The sequence below is a fragment of the Orcinus orca genome, chromosome 2 (assembly GCF_937001465.1).
Source record: "Orcinus orca chromosome 2, mOrcOrc1.1, whole genome shotgun sequence".
Classification (NCBI taxonomy): Eukaryota; Metazoa; Chordata; class Mammalia; order Artiodactyla; family Delphinidae; genus Orcinus; species Orcinus orca.
Window position 1 is genome coordinate 44,167,884 of NC_064560.1, and position 15,649 is coordinate 44,183,532.

At 45.9% G+C, this 15,649-nt stretch overlaps 1 long non-coding RNA gene across 1 annotated transcript in view; it reads left to right on the plus strand.

Annotated features, from left to right (window-relative positions):
• Positions 1-5,881, plus strand: part of LOC125963531 (uncharacterized) — a 1,468,791-nt gene extending 1,462,910 nt beyond the window's left edge. The window contains exon 4 of the long non-coding RNA XR_007475587.1: positions 5,851-5,881. This is a non-coding gene — a long non-coding RNA (uncharacterized LOC125963531). The remainder of the gene's footprint in view (positions 1-5,850) is intronic.
• The last annotated feature ends 9,768 nt before the right edge of the window (positions 5,882-15,649 follow it).

A 15,649-nucleotide genomic window follows, 5' to 3' on the forward strand; every position in this document is an offset into this window, starting at 1 on the left:
AAAAAGGGCGTATGCGTTTTTTCCTGAATATATTCAGGAAAAAACGCATACGCCCGTTTTGGCCAAGTGCATCATTGTGGACGTTCTGCCTCTTTTCCTATGCTTTACATGCAATTCCCGTCTACCTCCTGAAATCGGTTTCCTGCAATTCTGCCCCGCTTTCAAGTCCTCTTGGCAGCCTTACTTCAATATATTTTTGGACGATAGCTGTCATTTATAACTCTGCAGGTTTGTGAATTACAGTGCCCCTGAGCTCCTTTCTTCAACTCGCTTTGTTGTGAGCTGGCCGCAACACTGCAGGATTGCTTCAGGCCCTAGTGTGGTTCTGACATGGCACGCAGAGCCTTTGGTTAATTCCTCTTCCTGGTGGGAAATGAGAGTTAAATTTGCCCGTCCAGACACCTCCAGCTAGTCTCTCATGGGTTCTCCCTATTCCTGTTCATCTTACGCAGAAATTGCAAACTGGGCCAAACAGGAGGTTAAAGGCATTGACTCTCCAAGTGGGGAGAGTGTTAGTAAAGCGTCTGGAATGTTGCACCCGAGTACCAGGGGACGAAAACTGAGACAGATTTGAACACGTTTCCCGATCACATGGTGGATCATACTCTGGATTCCATATGCATGTTTTAGCAGAAGGAAGAATCCCTTAAACCTGGAGAGTTGAGACCCATGGAATGGGTACTATGCAATATGACTTCAAAGGGTGTGCATTTGCTCACCGAACCTCACCTATCCTATCACTGCTGCGCTTATGCCACTGTACACACGCTTGATTCTCTTTTGGAGACATATCAATCCATAGGTTTTAAGATTCTTAATAGTCAGGTATATTCTTAGGCGTTTAATATGGTGTGTTGAGTCCATTTCTTTGAGCAAGGAGTAGCTCTTGTCTGTTATATATTTTGCTTATGGAACGGTATCTGTGCTCATTTCAATCTCTGGTTTTATGCAGCACCCCAACTCACCTTTCCCCTTAAGCAAGCATAAGTTGGTTTTCTACATTTGAGACCCTGTTCTGTTTTGTAATGCAGTTCCTGTGTAGCCAAGTTTACATTCCGTGTAGTAGTGATATCTTATGATATTTCTTTTTCTGTGTGACTTATTTCACTTAGAATCCTCGTACCTGAATCCACTCATTATGCTGCTATGGGCCTGATGACATAGCGTTCATTGCTGAGTGATATTGCATTGTACGTAAGTACCACAAATTCTTTATCCATTTTTCGCTTTCTGCGATATTGAACTTGTACCGTAAACGAGGTTCTTGTAAACAGAGCCGTCCCAAACTTTGGGGTGGCTGTGTCTTTTTGACTTTAATTTCCCTAAGCTATAGGACCATAAGTGGAAGTGCCCTAGGCTCTGTTGCTTTGTTTTGTAGATGTTTCAGGAAACACCATACACTTCTCCAGAGTGGCTGTTGGCAATTTACATCCCACCCATCAGCATGACAAGGCTCCCAGTTCTCCATGGCCTGTCCTGCCTTTCTGGATTTTACACTTTTTTGAGATGGCCCTTTTGACCGTGGGGAAGTGAGACTTCATTTTAGTGCAGATTTCTTTGCAAGCTTGCTTGCTTGGCCAAAAAGGGCGTATGCGTTTTTTCCTGAATATATTCAGGAAAAAACGCGTACGCCCTTTTTGGCCAAGTGCATCATTGTAGACGTTCTGCCTCTTTTCCTATGCTTTACATGCAATTCCCGTCTACCTCCTGAAATCGGTTTCCTGCAATTCTGCCCCGCTTTCAAGTCGCCTTGGCAGCCTTACTTCAATATATTTTTGGACGATAGCTGTCATTTATAACTGTGCATGTTTGTGAATGACAGTGCCCCTGAGCTCCTTTCTTCAACTCGCTTTCTTGTGAGCTGGCCGCAACACCGCAGGATTGCTTCAGGCCCTAGTGTGGTTCCGGCATGGCACACTGAGCCTTTGGTTAATTCCTCTTCCTGGTGGGAAATGAGAGTTATATTTGCCCGTCCAGACACTACCAGCTTGTCTCTCATTGGTTCTCCCTATTCCTGTCCATCTTACGCAGAAATTGCAAACTGGGCGAAACAGGAGGTTAAAGGCACTGACTCTCCAAGTGGGGAGAGTGTTAGTAAAGCGTCTGGAATGTTGAACCCGAGTACTAGGGGACGAAAACTGAGAAACATTTGAACACGTTTCCCGATCACACAGTGGATAATACTCTGGGTTCCACATGCATGTTTTAGCTGAAGGAAGAATCCCTTAAGCCTGGAGAGTTGAGACCCATGGAATGGGTACCATGCAATATGACTTCAAAGGGTCTGCATTTGCTCACCGAACCTCACCAGTCCTATCACTGCTGCGTTTATGCTGCTGTACACAGGCTTGATTCTCTTTCGGAGACATATAAATCCATAGGTTTTAAGATTCTTACTAGTCAGGTATATTCTTAGGCGTTTAATATGGGGTTTTGAGTCCACTTCGTTGAGCAAGGAGTAGCTCTTGTCTATTACATATTTGGCTTATGGAACGGTATCTGTGCTAATTTCAATCTCTGGTTTTATGCAGCACCCCAACACACATTTCCCCTTAAGCAAGCATAAGTTTGCTTTCTACATTTGAGACCCTTTTCTGTTTTGTAATTCAGTTCCTGTGTAGCCAAGTTTACATTCCGTGTAGTAGTGATATCTTATGATGTTTCTTTTTCTGTGTGACTTATTTCACTTAGAATCATCGTACCTGAATCCACTCATTATGCTGCTACTGGCCTGATGACATAGATTTCATTGCTGAGTGATATTGCATTGTACGTAAGTACCACAACTTCTTTATCCATTTTTCGCTTTCTGTGATATTGAACTTCTACCGTAAACGAGGTTGTTGTAAACAGAGCCGTCCCAAACTTTGGGGTGACGGTGTGTTTTTTATTTTAATTGCCTTAAGCTATAGGACCATAAGTGGAAGTGCCCTAGGCTCTGTTGCTTTGTTTTTTAGATGTTTTAGGAAAAACCATACACTTCTCCAGAGTGGCTGTTGGCAATTTACATCCCGCCCATCAGCATAACAAGGCTCCCAGTTCTCCATGGCCTGTCCTGCCTTTCTGGATTTTACACTTTTTTCAGATGGACCTTTTGACCGGGGGGCAGTGAGACTTTATTGTAGTGCAGATTTCCTTTGCAAGCTTGCTTGGTTGGCCATAAAGTGCGTATGCTGTTTTTCCTGAATATATTCAGGAAAAAACGCATACGCCCTTTTTGGCCAATTGCATCATTGTGGACGTTCTGCCTCTTTTCCTATGCTTTACATGCAATTCCAGTCTACCTCCTGAAATCGGTTTCCTGCAATTCTGCCCCGCATTCAAGTCCTCTTGGCAGCCTTACTTCAATATATTTTTGGACGATAGCTGTCATTTATAACTCTGCAGGTTTGTGAATTACAGTGCCCCTGAGCTCCTTTCTTCAACTCGCTTTGTTGTGAGCTGGCCGCAACGCCGTAGGATTGCTTCAGACCCTAGTGTGGTTCCGACATGACACGCTGAGCGTTTGGTTAATTCCTCTTCCTGGTGGGAAATGAGAGTTAAATTTGCCCATCCAGACACCTACAGCTAGTCTCTCATTGGTTCTCCCTATTCCTGTTCATCTTCCGCAGAAATTGCAAACTGGGCCATACAGGAGGTTAAAGACACTGACTCTCCAAGTGGGCAGAGTGTTAGTAAAACGTCTGGAAGTTTGCACCCGAGTACCAGGGGATGAAAACTGAGACACATTTGAACACGTTTCCCGATCACACGCTGGATCATACTCTGGGTTCCACATGCATGTTTTAGCTGAAGGAAGAATCCCTTAAACCTGGAGAGTGGAGACCCATGGAATGGGTACCATGCAATATGACTTCAAAGGGTCTGCATTTGCTCACTGAACCTCACCAATCCTATCACTGCTGCGTTTATGCCGCTGTACACACGCTTGATTCTCTTTTGGAGACATAGAAATCCATAGGTTTTAAGATTCTTACTAGGAAGGTATATTCTTAGGCGTTTAATATGGGGTGTGGTGTCCACTTCATTGAGCAAGGAGTAGCTCTGGTCTATTACATATTTGGCTTATGGAACGGTATCTGTGCTAATTTCAATCTCTGGTTTTATGCAGCACCCCAACTCACCTTTCCCCTTCAGCAAGCATAAGTTGGTTTTCTACATTTGAGACCCTGTTCTGGTTTGTAATTCAGTTCCTGTGTAGCCAAGTTTACATTCCGTGTATTAGTGATATCTTATGATGTTTCTTTTTCTCTGTGACTTATTTCACTTAGAATCATCGTACCTGAATCCACTCATTATGCTGTTACGGGCCTGATGACATAGATTTCATTGCTGAGTGATATTGCATTGTACGTAAGTACCACAACTTCTTTATCCATTTTTCGCTTTCTGCGATATAGAACTTGTACCGTAAACGAGGTTCTTGTAAACAGAGCCGGCCCAAACTTTGGGGTGGTGTGTCTTTTTGATTTTAATTTCCCTAAGCTATAGGACCATAAGTGGAAGTTCCCTAGGCTCTGTTGCTTTGTTTTGTAGATGTTTCAGGAAACACCATACACTTCTCCAGAGTGGCTGTTGGCAATTTACATCCCGCCCATCAGCATAACAAGGCTCCCAGTTCTCCATGGCCTGTCCTGCCTTTCTGGATTTTACACTTTTTTCAGATGGCCCTTATGACCGGGGAGCAGTGAGACTTCATTGTAGTGCAGATTTCCTTTGCAAGCTTGCTTGGTTGGTCAAAAAGTGTGTATGCGTTTTTTCAGGAATATATTCAGGAAAAAACGCATACGCCCTTTTTGGCCAAGTGCATCATTGTGGACGTTCTGCCTCTTTTCCTATGCTTTACATGCAATTCCTGTCTACCTCCTGAAATCGGTTTCCTGCAATTCTGCCCCGCTTTCAAGTCCTCTTGACAGCCTTACTTCAATATAATTTTGGACGATAGCTGTCATTTATAACTCTGCAGGTTTGTGAATTACAGTGCCCCTGATCTCCTTTCTTCAACTCGCTTTCTTGTGAGCTGGCCGCAACACCACAGGATTGCTTCAGGCCCTAGTGTGGTTCCGGCACGGCACGCTGAGCCTTTGGTTAATTCCTCTTCCTGGTGGGAAATGAGAGTTAAATTTGCCCGTCCAGACACCTCCAGCTAGTCTCTCACTGGTTCTCCCTATTCCTGTTCATTTTCCACAGAAATTGCAAACTGGGCCAAACAGGAGGTTAAAGGCATAGACTCTCCAAGTGCGGAGAGTGTTTGTAAAGCGTCTGGAATGTTGCACCCGAGTACCAGGGGACGAAATCTGAGACACATTTGAACACGTTTCCCAATCACACGGTGGATCATACTCTGGGTTCCACATGCATGTTTTAGCTGAAAGAAGAATCCCTTAAACCTGGACGGTTGAGACCCATGGAATGGGTACCATGCAATATGACTTCAAAGGGTCTGCATTTGCTCACCGAACCTCACCAATCCTATCAATGCTGCGTTTATGCCACTGTACACACGCTTGATTCTCTTTCGGAGACATATAGATCCATAGGTTTTAAGATTCTTACTAGTCAGGTATATTCTTAGGAGTTTAATATGGGGTGTTGAGTCCACTTTGTTGAGCAAGGAGTAGCTCTTGTCTATTACATATTTGGCTTATGGAACGGTATCTGTGCTAATTTCAATCTCTGGTTTTATGCAGCACCCATAGTCACCTTTTCCCTTAAGAAAGCATAAGTTGGTTTTCTACATTTGAGACCCTGTTCTGTTTTTTAATTCAGTTCCTGAGTAGCCAAGTTTACATTCTGTGTATTAGTGATATCTTATGATATTTCTTTTTCTGTGTGACTTATTTTACTTAGAATCATCGTACCTGAATCCACTCATTATGCTGCTACGGGTCTGATGACGTAGATTTCATTGCTGAGTGATATTGCATTGTACGTAAGTACCACAATTTCTTTATCCATTTTTCGCTTTCTGTGATATTGAACTTGTACCGTAAACGAGGTTCTTGAAAACAGAGCCATCCCAAACTTTGGGGTGGCTGTGTCTTTTTGATTTTAATTTCCCTAAGCTATAGGACCATAAGTGGAAGTGCCCTAGGCTCTGTTGCTTTGTTTTTTAGATGTTTCAGGACACACCATACACTTCTCCAGAGCAGCTGTTGGCAATTTACATCCCGCCCATCAGCACAACAAGGCTCCCAGTTCTCCATGGCCTGTCCTGCCTTTCTGGATTTTACACTTTTTTCAGATGGCCCTTTTGAGCGGGGGGCAGTGAGACTTCATTGTAGTGCAGATTTCCTTTGCAAGCTTGCTTGGTTGGCAAAAAAGTGCGTATGCGTTTTTTCCTGAATATATTCAGGAAAAAATGCATACGCACTTTTTGGCCAAGTGCATCATTGTGGACGTTCTGCCTCTTTTCCTATGCTTAACATGCAATTCCAGTCTACCTCCTGAAATCGGTTTCCTGCAATTCTGCCCCGCTTTCAAGTCCTCTTGGCAGCCTTACTTCAATATATTTTTGGACGATAGCTGTCATTTATAACTGTGCATGTTTGTGAATGACAGTGCCCCTGAGCTCCTTTCTTCAACTCGCTTTCTTGTGAGCTGGCCGCAACACCGCAGGATTGCTTCAGGCCCTAGTGTGGTTCCGGCATGGCACGCTAAGCCTTTGGTTAATTCCTCTTCCTGGTGGGAAATGAGAGTTAAATTTGCCCGTCCAGACACCTCCAGGTAGTCTCTCATGGGTTCTCCCTATTCCTGTTCATTTTCTGCAGAAATTGCAAACTGGGCCAAACAGGAGGTTAAAGGCACTGACTCTCCAAGTGGGGAGAGTGTTAGTAAAGTGTCTGGAATGTTGCACCCGAGTACCAGGGGACGAAAACTGAGACACATTTGAACACGTTTCCTAATCACACGGTGGATCATACACTGGGTCCCACATGCATGTTTTAGCTGAAGGAAGAATCCCTTAAACTTGGAGAGTTGAGACCCATGGAATGGGTACCATGCAATATGACTTCAAAGGGTCTGCATTTGCTCACCGAACCTCACCAATCCTATCACTGCTGTGTTTATGCCACTGTACACACGCTTGATTCTCTTTCGGAGACATATAAATCCATAGGTTTTAAGATTCTTACTAGTCAGGTATATTCTTAGGCGTTTAATACGGGGTGTTGAGTCCACTTCGTTGAGCAAGGAGTAGCTCTTGTCTATTACATATTTGGCTTATGGAACAGTATCTCTGCTAATTTCAATCTCTGGTTTTATGCAGCACCCCAACTCACCTTTCACCTTAAGCAAGCATAAGTTGGTTTTCTACATTTGAGACCCTATTCTCTTTTGTAATTCAGTTCCTGTGTAGCCAAGTTTACATTCCGTGTATTAGTGATATCTTATGATGTTTCTTTTTCTGTGTGACTTATTTCACTTAGAATCATCGTACCTGAATCCACTCATTATGCTGCGACGGGCCTGATAACATAGATTTCATTGCTGAGTGATATTGCATTGTACGTAAGTACCACAACTTCTTTATCCATTTTTCGCTTTCTGCGATATTGAACTTGTACCATAAACAAGGTTCTTTTAAACAGAGCCGTCCCAAACTTTGGGGTGGCTGTGTCTTTTTTATTTTAATTTCCCTAAGCTATAGGACCATAAGTGGAAGTGCCCTAGGCTCTGTTGCTTTGTTTTTTGGATGTTTCAGGAAACACCATATACTTCTCCAGAGTGGTTGTTGGCAATTTACATCCCGCCCATCAGCATAACAAGGTTCCCAGTTCTCCATGGCCTGTCCTGCCTTTCTGGATTTTACAGTTTTTTCAGAAGGCCCTTTTGAGCGGGGGGCAGTGAGACTTCATTGTAGTGCAGATTTCCTTTGCAAGCTTGCTTGTTTGGCCAAAAAGGGCGTATGCGTTTTTTCCTGAATATATTCAGCAAAAAACGCATATGCCCTTTTTGGCCAAGTGCATCATTGTGGACGTTCTGCCTCTTTTCCTATGCTTTACATGCAATTCCAGTCTACCTCCTGAAATCGGTTTCCTGCAATTCTGCCCCGCTTTCAAGTCCTCTTGGCAGCCTTACTTCAATATATTTTTGGACGATAGCTGTCATTTATAACTCTGCAGGTTTGTGAATTACAGTGTCCCTGAGCTCCTTTCTTCAGCTCGCTTTCTTGTGAGCTGTCCGCAACACTGCATGATTGCTTCAGGCCCTAGTGTGTTTCCGGCATGGCACGCTGAGCCTTTGGTTAATTCCTCTTCCTGGTGGGAAATGAGAGTTAAATTTGCCTCTCCAGACACCTCCAGCTAGTCTCTCATGGGTTCTCCCTATTCCTGTTCATTTTCTGCAGAAATTGCAAACTGGGCCAAACAGGAGGTTAAAGGCACTGTCTCTCCAAGTGGGGAGAGTGTTAGTAAAGCATCTGGAATGTTGCACCCGAGTACCAGGGGCAAAAATTGAGACACATTTGAACACCTTTCCCGATCACACGGTGGATCATACTCTGGGATCCACATGCATGTTTTAGCTGAAGGAAAAATCCCTTAAACTTGGAGAGCTGAGACCCATGGAATGGGTAATATGCAATATGACTTCAAAGGGTCTGCATTTGCTCACCGAATCTCACCAATCCTATCACTGCTGTGTTTATGCCACTGTACACATGCTTGATTCTCTTTCGGAGACATATAAATCCATAGGTTTTAAGATTCTTACTAGTCAGGTATATTCTTAGGCGTTTAATATGGGGTGTTGAGTCCACTTCGTTGAGCAAGGAGTAGCTCTTGTCTTTTACATATTTGGCTTATGGAACAGTATCTGTGCTAATTTCAATCTCTGGTTTTATGCAGCACACCAACTCACCTTTCCCCTTAAGCAAGCATAAGTTGGTTTTCTATATTTGAGACCCTGTTCTCTTTTGTAATTCAGTTCCTGTGTAGCCAAGTTTATATTCCGTATATTAGTGATATGTTATGATGTTTCTTTTTCTGTGTGACTAATTTCACTTAGAATCATCGTACCTGAATCCACTCATTATGCTGCGACGGGCCTGATAACATAGATTTCATTGCTGAGTGATATTACATTGTACGTAAGTACCACAACTTCTTTATCCATTTTTCGCTTTCTGCGATATTGAACTTGTACCGTTAACGAGGTTCTTGTAAACAGAGCCGTCCCAAACTTTGGGGTGGCTGTGTCTTTTTGATTTTAATTTCCCTAAGCTATAGGACCATAAGTGGAAGTGCCCTAGGCTCTGTTGCTTTGTTTTTTAGATGTTTCAGGAAACAGCATACACTTCTCCAGAGTGGCTGTTGGCAATTTACATCCCGCCCATCAGCATAACAGGGCTCCCATTTCTCCATGGCCTGTCCTGCCTTTCTGGATTTTACACTTTTTTCAGATGGCCCTTTTGAACAGGGGGCAGTGAGACTTCATTATAGTGCAGATTTCCTTTGCACGCTTGCTTGGTTGGCCAAAAAGCGCATATGCGTTTTTTCCTGAATATATTCAGGAAAAAACGCATACGCCCTTTTTGGCCAAGTGCATCATTGTGGACGTTCTGCCTCTTTTCCTATGCTTTACATGCAATTCCAGTCTACCTCCTGTAATCGGTTTCCTGCAATTCTGCCCCACTTTCAAGTCCTCTTGGCAGCCTTACTTCAATATATTTTTGGACGATAGCTGTCATTTATAACTCTGCAGGTTTGTGAATTACAGTGCCCCTGAGCTCCTTTCTTCAACTCGGTTTCTTGTGAGCTGGCCGCAACACCACAGGATTACTTCAGGCCCTAGAGTGGTTCCAACATGGCACGCTGAGCCTTTGGTTAATTCCTCTTCCTGGTGGGAAATGAGAGTTAAATTTGCCCGTCCAGACACCTCCAGCTAGTCTCTCATGGGTTCTCCCTATTCCTGTTCATTTTCCGCAGACATTGCAAACTGGGCCAAACAGGAGGTTAAATGCACTGACTCTCCAAGTGGGGAGAGTGTTAGTAAAGCGTCTGGAATGTTGCACACGAGTACCAGGGGACGAAAACTGAGACACATTTGAACACGTTTCCCGATCACACGGTGGATCATACTCTGGGTTCCACATGCATGTTTTAGCTGAAGGAAGAATCCCTTAAACTTGGAGAGTTGAGACCCATGGAAAGGGTACCATGCAATATGACTTCAAAGGGTCTGCATTCGCTCACCGAACCTCACCAATCCTATCACTGCTGCGTTTATGCCGCTGTACACACGCTTGATTCTCTTTCGGAGACATATAAATCCATAGGTTTTAAGATTCTTACTAGTCAGGTATATTCTTAGGCGTTTAATATGGGGTGTTGAGTCCACTTCATTGAGCAAGGAGTAGCTCTTGTCTATTACATATTTGGCTTATGGAACCGTATCTGTGCTCATTTCAATCTCTGGTTTTATGCAGCACCCCAACTCACCTTTCCCCTTTAGCAAGCATAAGTTGGTTTTCTGCATTTGAGACCCTGTTCTGTTTTGTAATTCAGTTCCTGTGTAGCCAAGTTTACATTCCGTGTATTAGTGATATGTTATGATGTTTCTTTTTCTGTGTGACTTATTTCATTTAGAATCATCGTACCTGAATCCACTCATTATGCTTCTACGGGCCTGATGACATAGATTTCGTTGCTGAGTGATATTGCATTGTACGTAAGTACCACAACTTCTTTACCCATTTTTCGCTTTCTGCAATATGGAACTTGTACCGTAAACGAGGTTCTTGTAAACAGAGCCGTCCCAAACTTTGGGGTGGCTGTGTCTTTTTGATTTTAATTTCCCTAAGCTATAGGACCATAAGTGGAAGTGCCCTAGGCTCTGTTGCTTTGTTTTTTAGATGTTTCAGGAAACAGCATACACTTCTCCAGAGTGGCTGTTGGCAATTTACATCCCGCACATCAGCATAACAGTGCTCACATTTCTCCATGGCCTGTCCTGCCTTTCTGGATTTTACACTTTTTTCAGATGGCCCTTTTGAACAGGGGGCAGTGAGACTTCATTGTAGTGCAGATTTCCTTTGCAAGCTTGCTTGGTTGGCCAAAAAGGGCGTATGCGTTTTTTCCTGAATATATTCAGGAAAAAACGCATACGCCCTTTTTGGCCAAGTGCATCATTGTGGACGTTCTGCCTCTTTTCCTATGCTTTACATGCAATTCCAGTCTACCTCCTGTAATCGGTTTCCTGCAATTCTGCCCCAATTTCAAGTCCTCTTGGCAGCCTTACTTCAATATATTTCTGGACGATAGCTGTCATTTGTAACTCTGCAGGTTTGTGATTTACAGTGCCCCTGAGCTCCTTTCTTCAACTCAGTTTCTTGTGAGCTGGCCGCAACACCACAGGATTACTTCAAGCCCTCGAGTGGTTCTGACACGGCACGCTGAGCCTTTGGTTAATTCCTCTTCCTGTTGGGAAATGAGAGTTAAATTTGCCCGTCCAGACACCTCCAGCTAGTCTGTCATTGGTTCTCCCTATTCCTGTTCATTTTCCACAGACATTGCAAACTGGGCCAAACAGGAGGTTAAATGCACTGACTCTCCAAGTGGGGAGAGTGTTAGTAAAGCGTCTGGAATGTTGCACCCGAGTGCCAGGGGACGAAAACTGAGACACATTTGAACACGTTTCCCGATCACACGGTGGATCATACTCTGGGTTCCACATGCATGTTTTTGCTGAAGGAAGAATCCCTTAAACCTGGAGAGTTTAGACCCCTGGAATGGGTACCATGCAATATGACTTCAAAGGGTCTGCATTTGCTCACCGAACCTCACCAATCCTATCACTGCTGCGTTTATGCCACTGTACACGCTTCATTGTCTGTCGGAGGCATATAAATCCATAGGTTTTAAGATTCTTACTAGTCAGGTATATTCTTAGGCGTTTAATATGGGGTGTTGAGTCCACTTCATTGAGCAAGGAGTAGCTCTTGTCTATTACATATTTGGCTTATGGAACCGTATCTGTGCTCATTTCAATCTCTGGTTTTATGCAGCACCCCAACTCACCTTTCCCCTTTAGCAAGCATAAGTTGGTTTTCTGCATTTGAGACCCTGTTCTGTTTTGTAATTCAGTTCCTGTGTAGCCAAGTTTACATTCCGTGTATTAGTGATATGTTATGATGTTTCTTTTTCTGTGTGACTTATTTCATTTAGAATCATCGTACCTGAATCCACTCATTATGCTCCTACGGGCCTGATGACATAGATTTCGTTGCTGAGTGATATTGCATTGTACGTAAGTACCACAACTTCTTTACCCATTTTTCGCTTTCTGCAATATGGAACTTGTACCATAAACGAGGTTCTTGTAAACAGAGCCGTCCCAAACTTTGGGGTGGCTGTGTCTTTTTGATTTTAATTTCCCTAAGCTATAGGACCATAAGTGGAAGTGCCCTAGGCTCTGTTGCTTTGTTTTTTAGATGTTTCAGGAAACAGCATACACTTCTCCAGAGTGGCTGTTGGCAATTTACATCCCGCCCATCAGCATAACAGTGCTCATATTTCTCCATGGCCTGTCCTGCCTTTCTGGATTTTACACTTTTTTCAGATGGCCCTTTTGAACAGGGGGCAGTGAGACTTCATTGTAGTGCAGATTTCCTTTGCAAGCTTGCTTGGTTGCCCAAAAAGTGCATATGCGTTTTTTCCTGTATATATTCAGGAAAAAACGCATGTGCCCTTTTTGGCCAAGTGCATCATTGTGGACGTTCTGCCTCTTTTCCTATGCTTTACATGCAATTCCAGTCTACCTCCTGTAATCGGTTTCCTGCAATTCTGCCCCACTTTCAAGTCCTCTTGGCAGCCTTACTTCAATATATTTTTGGACGATAGCTGTCATTTATAACTCTGCAGGTTTGTGAATTACAGTGCCCCTTTCTTCAACTCGCTTTCTTGTGAGCTGGCCGCAACACCGCAGGATTGCTTCAGGCCCCAGTGTGGTTCCGGCACGGCAAGCTGAGCCTTTGGTTAATTCCTCCTCCTGGTGGGAAATGAGAGTTAAATATGCCCGTCCAGACAGCTACCTCACTCTCAACCCCTTGATGATGTGGGTCCTCTGGTTTGTGGCCACCTTTGCTGGGTTCCTCAACTTTCGATGATGTGGCCCCACTAGTGTGAGGACACTCCTGCCTGGTTCTCATCCACGTGGCTATGTGGACCCCCTGGTGAGAGTCTGTTCCTGGCTGTGTTCCTCACCTTCTGTGAGGGAGACCCTCTGCTGATAGGTCACTCCTGCATGGCTGGCACACATTGCCTTGGTGAAGTCAGCCATGTGGTGGCAGTTGGAACGTGCTGGGAATCTCCTCCCCCCGGTGATGAGGGCCCTCTTGCGTCAGGCCCTAACTGCTGGGCTCACCAACTTTTCTTAGTGAGCCCAATGATGCTTGGGCACACCTCTTAGGATCCCATCTCCATGGGGATGTGGGCCTTCTGCTCTGAGGTCCGAACGGCTGGGTTGTTCACATTTTCATGACGTGGGCTCTCTGGTGTTAGTTCACAGAGGCCTGGATCCCATAGCCTCTGTGCTCTTGGCCGCCTGCTGAGAGGTTCCAACTGCTGGATTCCTCACTTTTTCAATTTTTTGGGCCCTCTGTTGTGAGGATCCTCCTGCCTGCCTCACTCCCAGCCCCTTCGTGATGTGTGTCGTCTGGTTTGAGGCCACATGTGCTGGGTTCGTCACCTTTCGATGATGTGGGACCAATGGTCTTAGGAGACTCCTGCCTGGTTCACATCCCCTTGGTGATGTGAGCCCTCTGTTGAGAGTCTGATCCTGGCTGGGTTCCTCACCCATCTGTGAGGTGGGCCGTCTGCTGTCAGGTCACTCCTGCCTGGCTTGCTCACCTCGCCTTGTGGACATGAGCCCTCTGGTGGCACTTGGAGCCTGCTGGGAGCCTCCTCCCCTCGGTGATGAGGGCCCTCTGGCGTCAGGCCCTAACTGCTGGGCTCCCCACATTTTGTGATGTGCACCCAGTGGTGCGAGGACACTCCAGCCAGGTTCACATCCCCATTGGGATGTGGGCCTTCTGCTCTGAGGTCCCAATGCCTGGGTTGCTCACAGTTTCATGATGTGGGCTCTCTGCTGTTAGTTCACTCCTGCCTGCATCCCATAGCTTCTGTGCTCTGGGCCGCCTGCTGGGAGGTTCCAACTGCTGGATTCCTCACCTTTCTTATTCTTTGGGCCCTCTGTTTTTAGGCTACTCCTGCCTGCCTCACTCCCATTCCCTTTGTGATATGTGTCCTCTGATTTGAGGCCACATGTGCTGGGTTCCGCACCTTTTGATGATGTGGCCCCACTGGAGGGAAGACAGTCCTGACTGGTTCCCATCCCCTTGCTGATGTGGGCCCTCAGGTGAGAGTCTGATCCTGTCTGGGTTCCTCACCCTTCTGTGAGGTGGGCCCTCTGCTGTGAGGTCAATCATGCCTGTCTGGCACACGTCACCTTGGCGACGTGGGCCCTCTGGTGGCAGTTGGAGTGTGCTGGGATCCTCCTCCCCTCGGTGATGAGGGCCCTCTTGCCTTAGGCCATAACTGCTGGGCTCCCCACATTTTCTGATGTGCGCCAAGTGAGTGAGGACACTCTTGCCATGTTCCCATCCCCATGGGGATATGGGCCTTCTGCTCTGAGGTCAAAACGGCTGGCTTGCTCACAGTACCATGATGTGGGACCTCTGCTGTGAGTTCACTCTGGCAAGGATCCCTTATCAATGGTGCTCTGAGCTGCCTGCTGGGAGGTTCCAACTGCTGGATTCCTCAACTTTTTTATTCTATGTGCCCTCTGTTGTGAGGCTCCTCCTGCCTGCCTCACTGCCAGCCCCTTGGTGATGACTGTCCTATGGCTTGAGGCCACATGTGCTGCGTTCCTCACCTTTCGATGATGTGGCCCCACTTGTGTGAGGACACTCCTGCCTGGTTCCCATCCCCTTGGTGAGGTGGGCCCTCTGGCGAGAGTCTAATCCTGGCTGGGTTCCTCAATGTTCTGTGAGGTAGGCCCTCTGCTGTGAGGTCACTCCTGCCTGGCTGGCACACGTCACCTTGAAGACGTGAGCCCTCTGGTGGCAGTTGGAGCGTGCAGGGTGCCTCCTCCTCTCGGTGATGACGGCCCTCTGGCGTCAGGCCCTAAATGGTGGGCTCCCCACATTTTCTGATGTGCGCCCAGTGGTGCGAGGACACTCCAGCCAGGTTCCCATTCCCATGGGGATGTGGGCCTTCTGCGCTGAGGTCCCAACGCCTGGGTTGCTCACAGTTTTATGATGTGGGCCCTCTGCTGTGAGTTCACTGCAGCCTGGATCCCATAGCCTCGGTGTTCTGAGCCGCCTGCTGGAAGGTCTAAATGCTGGAATCCTCACGTTTTTTATATTATGTGCCCTGTGTTGTGAGGCTACTCCTGCCTGCCTCACTCCAAGGCCCTTGGTGATGTGGGTCCTCTGGTTTGAGGACACATGTGCTGGGTTCCTCACCTTAAGATGATGAGGCCCCACTGGTGTGAGGATAATCCTGACTGGTTCCCATCCCCTTTGTGATGTGGGCCCTCTGGTGAGAGTCTGATCCTGGCTGGGTTCCTCACCCATCTGTGAGGTGGGCCCTCTACTATCAGGTAACTCTTGCCTGGCTTGCTCACCTCGCCTTGTTGACATGAGCCT